Source organism: Coptis chinensis, chromosome 8 (genome assembly GCF_015680905.1).
Source record: "Coptis chinensis isolate HL-2020 chromosome 8, ASM1568090v1, whole genome shotgun sequence".
NCBI lineage: Eukaryota > Viridiplantae > Streptophyta > Magnoliopsida > Ranunculales > Ranunculaceae > Coptis > Coptis chinensis.
The window spans coordinates 73,241,761-73,248,797 of NC_141463.1; the positions used below are offsets into that span (position 1 = coordinate 73,241,761).

Genomic DNA, 7,037 nt, shown 5'->3' on the forward strand with positions numbered 1-7,037 from the left:
ATATTCCCTCATTGTAGCATTCTAATGTCATGCACAATTCTAGCACTTGAGGCATATTAATCAGCTTGGGAGCCAACTATAGGGATAAAATGGGTAAATTTATTTAGAGCGTACGTAATGTAGTTGGTATTAGACTATTAGCTATATCACTAGCAAGTGTGGGATCACCTGGATTTGTACCCCATAAGGAAGGGTCGATCCTTCTTTTCCCACGTACTCATGTCCCCTCCCTCTTCGATCTCCTCCCCTAAGGGCAGCACATGCTATTGTGGATGAATATGAGAGATACTTGCTTTGCATGGGGATGTTGCTAACTAGAAACTGCTACCTTCTGGCGATCACAACCGGCCGCTATACACACAAGTATTATGTCCGAACCTTGAAGCGGGGACTTGCCGGATAGTGAAATCACATCCTTACTACCTTCAAACTTTTAAAGGTATACTTAGCTTTTCCTTTTCCTTTATGTGTGTCTGCATGCCTTCTTTTAGCTTGCTAACATTTTCCATTTTCCCCTCATTATTGCTTCTGACATAGCAAGGGCAATCATTTGGAAGTAAAAGCATCGATGAGTGCACTCTGCTATACCAGACTGAAGTTATAGTTACGATGAAGTCAATGGGATAAGCAGCTTTTTTTTTATGAATGTGTTCTAAAGCCAGTCAACTTCTATCTAATAAAACACAATGGTGTGGGGCCCGCAAGGCCTCCATCCAGTGGTTACCATTGTCTTTTCTAAGTTGTGACATGGCAAAATAAGCCAATCCCAAAGAGTATGCTCCCTTATGCCCTAACACTGGGATCTATTGGATCTTATTCTTCAAACAAACTATGTATGCCCTATCCTAGCATTCATTCTTCCTGCCGCCGTCACTCTAGAGTTCATTCTTCCAAGAACCAAGATTCGTCGAATACTTTCGCCGTGTAAGTATTGCATTGCAAGGACGGACCAAACTATCTATTCATATTTTTAATGATGCCAATATTGCTTTTGATAACCAAGAGTATTTATTTATTTTCCTATTTCAGGCAACGCCAGAGTTGGAATATGGTCGGATGAACATTGGGAGTCGTCCATCAAAGAGAAAGCCAATTGGTGGAATTGAATCACTTCGTGCTATCCCGTGGATTTTTGCATGGACTCAGACGAGGTTTCATCTCCCTGTCTGGCTTGGTTTTGGGGTTGCTTTTAAAATTATCATTGAAAGAGACATCAGGAATTTCCATATCATTGAATGGCCATTCTTCAGGGTCGCGATTGACTTAGTTGAAATGGTGTTTGCTAAGGAGATCCAGGCATTGCTGCTTTATATGACAAGCTTTTAGTGTCAGAGGATTTGTGGTCGTTTGGAGAGAAGTTGAGAACCAATCATGAAGAAACTAAGAGCCTCCTCCTGAAGGTAAAATGAAACACTGCTATTTTCGTTCTTATGACTACGATCATAACAGGTTCTCATTTAGCTGTTTCAACTCATTACTTATTCTTCTGTATTGTCTTTGTAGATTGCTGGTCACAAGGAGATCTCTAGAAAGAAGATGCAAATTCAGATAAACACCAAAAGTTTCACTGGATATATATACTTATACTTTGATACAGGTTTTGATTGTAGAACACCTACAAGCCCTTCCATTATCCCCTGTTTTAGCTGAAATAAATTCACAAAGTTAACAATCACAGCCTTAGGTTCAGTTGAAGGACGACCCATTTCCGTGAAACTTTAATTGTGGGTTAGTCAGGTTTTGAATCAAGTATGACCCATTTTTATTGCACTGATCAGTAATTTTTTGTTTACAAATTTTCTTTCAAATTTATATCTTCTGAAAGGTTTATAAATTTCTAGGTGTCTCCAAAATTCTGGAAATTGATAAAAGATTTCAACAAAGTTTTTATACTTGATACGTTGTGGTACACTAGCCCTCTATCAGAAGCTCGAAGAATGTGCCACAGGTGTGGCCGGTTCATGCGTGCCGGAGGGCACGGGCAAACCCTAGTATTTAACAATAGACATCTTTGTCTATTATTTAACAATAGACATATTTTGCCATTATTGTTTTTGTAGTTAGTTCAATAGTCATATCCCGATGCTTTAATTATTTTAGTTGTTTAAAAAAATTGTACAACACAACCAATAATCAATACAAGTCTTCGATCTTCCCTCCGAAAGGGCTTTGGTTTTAACTTTGGTATACGACATGAGACGTTGTTTTCTTATGGGGTAGCAATGATCCATATCTACATTTTAGAATGGAGGGGTTCTATGAAGATCAATTGTGTGTTATTAAATTGTTATTGTGCGCTTTCATATGGTTTTTAAATTGATTGTGCAAAATTTTATTTTACAATCAATGAAATCCTTTCCTCTAGGATTTGGGTACACAAGATATTAGTACTTGGAAATGTCAACATTAGTGTTCCCCAAATATATAGAGCTATATGAATGGCAATACATTGTTCAACCGTGAAATCTAATTAATTACTTGAAATAAAAGATAGTCGATATCATAAGATGCGTTATTTAGCAGCATAATAGACATCATATCTTTGTGTTCGTGTTGGAGTGAAACTCAAATATTTAACAATACAACATAGTTCCAATGCTCTTTTTTTTTTGGATAGTGAATAGTTCCAATGCTTGCGTATATAATTTCATAGAACACTACTCTTATGAAACTCTAAGAGATTAAGAGATTGCAAGATCAAGAGATTGCATAGGTTGTAGGTGATTTGAACTACTGGAAAGTAACCACGGTAGTTTTTGGAAAGTGTTAATTAAGATGAAATACTTATAAACATTCAGTGGTTGTATGTCTTTATTTGTAGTGTGGACTCAAGAGCTTCTTCTCTTAAAATATAAATGTCTTGCATAATTATTTATTGTTTATCATTTTCCTTATTATTTGAAGTCTAGAATGAAATCTGGCAAATAATTGGCGTTGGGAACTTTGACCAATTAATTTATTGTATGAGTTTTATTATAGTTTGGAAGTAAGTTTTTGATACATAGTAATAAAATGAAAAAAATTATATAAAAACGGACCCCGGTCGTTGATCGGGTCCAAAAATCTAGTTCTAATTCAATTGAGAGAATGTCTTTCAAATTTAGAACGCTTCTAATTCAACACAATTTAATCTTAAAATATAAATGCTACTTATTCAGTTATTCTTAAACAAGAAAATACCCTACTTACAGCATACTTGGCATCTATCTATCTATATATACTAGTTAATGGCAGGTGCGTTGCACGTGTTGTTATGAAGATAGTAAAATTTTAATCTGGGAAGAAGGATGGCAGCACAACAATGGTTCTAGTGGGACAAAATACGACAATAGATCCTCGAACATTAAAATCATAAATATATAATAGCATTTGATGGTTCAATACTTCAGTTAAATGAAGATTTTGTATGTATGGTCAATATGATATTATGATCCCATATATAATAGCTATAAAATTGTGTTCCAAAATCATTCAAACGAATTTCTTCTAAAATAATTCCTGGTTTAAAAATTGAAGGTTAAATTATTTGATGTTGTTATCAATTAATTTATACAATTATACAAACAAATTAATATAAATCCGTCAGAGAAATTCGGGAATAACAATTGGAATTTGTAATAGTAAATATTATGCAGACACTTGTTAAATTTCTGAGAAGAATATATAGGAAAAACAAATATAAAATGATGTTCGTTGGTATTGACATGCGTGAGGCAGTTGTTGTTGGAGTCATCAAGAGTGTGAATCCTAATGGAGGCAAGTTCACCAATTATGTTGCCAAGAAAAATTGCACCTGTGGGAGTTTGCTGGGAGGCCGAGGGTCAAAGTGATCTATTAGGTCCCTATTCATTGTCCAACAGACATGCCATCTTTAAGTCCCTCTATTTTGTGTACGTCTAGTTGCAAGAACCAAACTCCTAGGAACACCGAAACAACTGTACACATAAAAAAGCTAAGAAACTTGAATAAATAAATTCATCATATAAGTGTAGCAACAAAAACAGTTTCTACACGTAAAGTAGATTCCTACCAATACTGTAACTCGTGTAATTATGATCTTAAATGTTTGGGACCAGCACTTACATAATTGTACTGTCATGGTGATTTGCATTGTAGAAGTGAATTCTTCAATTCATAGAGTGATCCACGCGACTCAGAGAAGAATCCTACATCTTACTTACCTGTTCTGATTGAACTCACCTAACGGGAGACTCAACTTGACTTCATCTTCTGCGGAATCATTGAAAAATAATTAATGTAGTAAGAATGTACATACACTGAAAACAATTAATTTAGTGGACACCTGGACCGTCTCTCCAAGTATTACAGTTGAGGCCCTAGGCCTCAAACTCCATGGAAGTTGAGATGTACCATAAGCAAAGGATAAATACGCAACTTACCTGAGTCGAGTCTAATTCGATGCATAAATCCTTTCATAATTCAATCCCATGCTGATAGCCTCTTCAATGCTTTCTATGATTGCCAAAGACGTACTCCAATTAATGTTTCTGCAAAAAAACCTGGAGAATCTCGCATTTACTATTTCTAAAAATTGCACCATATCCTGCAGGGCCAGGATTTCCATGAGAATTGAGAAGAAGTGAAGAACCATGCGCGCACATTTATCGTTATCACCCCTTCATCCAAATTCGTTAAAAAGATTATTTTTCTTCTTAAGGTCAATGAATGCAATTACTTATATCTTAAGCCGGCCTCTTGTTTATTTTATTTTTCCTATTTCTACTTGTGAAAAGGAAGTGACTGTGACTCACTCAGGTGAGGAACATGGTTCTTAACATTAATAATCCTTATTTTCTTTTAATGTGTCAATACTGTATTATGATTCTTTGGAGTCTAGATACTATCTTCAATGGATTATGGATGTCAGAACTTGGAGTTCTATTCCTCCAGCAAAAATTTACGTTGCATGGGCTTGAAAACTAAGTTTCTAATTAGATGGCTTCAGGGGGAAAAAAACGAAAAACAAAATAAAAAATAAAAGAAAAAATTGAAAGAATGTGTTTAATTCCAATTTGAAAGGTAAGAGCCAAACTGCTTAGGGAAATTTAGGTGCCATCAGGTACGGTTGATGTTCTGATTCTTAGGTGCGAACAGTGGCTTACGAGAAACTGGGGCATGGGTTGCGGTTGGAGCATGCATACATATCGATAATTGTGGGGTGACCTGCCTATACCACACATCATGAGATGGTGTATGATAAAATTTAAAGCGCACTCTTTGTGGCATGCACGCAGTCAACTTAATCTTGGGCTGCTTCTCAAGTGACTGTATATTTAGATGCTAATGAAAGTACAACCATAGTGACCAATAATGCTACAACATTTTTCAGATGCATATTTGCTGCTTTAATTCTTTCTCTTTCTATTTTGTTGATGAAGGTGATGGTTTAGCTATATGATTAAATGTGATGAATGTAGTTGTAAACAATGAAAAATAAATAGCAAATGCTAAGGTGCAAACCTGCAAAAGCTTCCATGCATTACTCAATATAAGCTCCCTGCCACCAGATTCTGCCAAAACATAGCCAATAGGACCAATACTTATCTACATTTATTTTCTCTATACATTTTAACATTAATGAAAAATGAAATTTATAAACAGGACTAAGTGAATTACAAACCAATGATGCCAACTTGAATGTATTGAAAATTTCCTAGTAAAGCTGAAACTCCATATATATAGCCGATGTTTGGATCAGTAGCAGAAGGCATTAAGCTCCAATCCACTAACTTCGATTAAGGTAACTGTCAAAAATATGTAAGCGACACAAATATATGAGACTGAAAAGGAGCTACAAACAAATACCTAGACACCTAGTGCAGGAATAGTAAGAGATTTTAAGCTTCTAGTAGATCCCTTGTGCTATCTTAAAGCAGTCCTCTAGGGAAAAAAAACAAATTATAAATAAATACCAAATTGGCAGGCTTCAAGACATCAACATATAGAGCTCAATTTTCTAAACATTTTTGAATAAGTCTAACATGCAAACCTTCAGCTCCAATTTTTAGTTTTAAAATTCCGAGCAATTTAAACCTCCGGTAAATTGCACAGTATCTAATTGAAGTCGGAATTGAATCCAATCAACGACAAATTGAAACGAAATATTGAGAACCCAGCATTCCATGTCTCAAAATGTGGACCACTATTCTATTTTCTTAAAAAAAAAAACAACAACAACGAAATATTCCCTACAACAAACGTGCTTCACAAAGTATAAGGAAAATTCAGTGAAAGAGTAAGAACAAACCGGGAGGCCAACAACTCTACTAATCTTTCATATTCATGAAGTCGAAGTACGATATCGATACCGACAGTTCAAGTCCCAAACAAACTGCTCTAGCAAAAGGACAGTAGCCAAATGGAAGACTTGATATAATGACATTGGTAAGTTGAAATCACGAAAGTAAATGTTAATGGTTCATCAACACATGTGCCATGAGGTGCTGAAATTGGCTTGGGTTTGCCCAACTTTTAGAATAGTGAATAGAACGTATGAACTCCTTTCTCTCATGTCTAGCCAAAAAAAAAAATATCCTTGCTCTCATGTGATTCTAAAGAAATTATTGCTGGAGAATCAAAATGTTATACGGAATTAGGAACTAATAGTACATGATAACCATAACTAACTGCTCTATGCACAGGGCTGTGAGCATATTTCAATACATCAACAGCCACCATGACGAAACCCCAACTTCGAAACCAATCCAATTCACAAATATACTTTACACCAAAATCTCAATTCTCCCTAAAAGTCCCAACCGACAGCTAGAATCACAAAAATGAAACATACCCACATCACAATTACACACAAAAACTCCAAATTTCAACAAAATAAACCGCCCCAAAATCTATAAACGTTTCACACCCATTTTCATAACAAATTAAACAACAACAAACTCACTAATCAAAGACATCAGTGGGGATTGTTTGGGATGCAGGATGTGATCAAAACATGACTATGCTTAGTATCATATTACTAATGTGAAAAAAATTATACTAAGCCAATCTAATTCAGA

General features: G+C 35.4%; 2 long non-coding RNA genes across 2 annotated transcripts; one reads left to right on the plus strand and one right to left on the minus strand.

The window, feature by feature from the left end:
• The first annotated feature begins 787 nt into the window (after positions 1–787).
• Positions 788–1,808, plus strand: LOC147482894 (uncharacterized). The gene is made up of 3 exons (XR_015205736.1): positions 788–924; positions 1,030–1,400; positions 1,504–1,808. It is a non-coding gene; the product is annotated as an uncharacterized LOC147482894 (long non-coding RNA).
• A 1,777-nt stretch (positions 1,809–3,585) lies between these two features.
• LOC147482895 (uncharacterized) lies at positions 3,586–4,627 on the minus strand. The gene is made up of 3 exons (XR_015206978.1): positions 4,401–4,627; positions 4,084–4,230; positions 3,586–3,917 (listed from the first exon to the last, which is right to left on the minus strand). It is a non-coding gene; the product is annotated as an uncharacterized LOC147482895 (long non-coding RNA).
• Between the last annotated feature and the right edge of the window lie 2,410 nt (positions 4,628–7,037).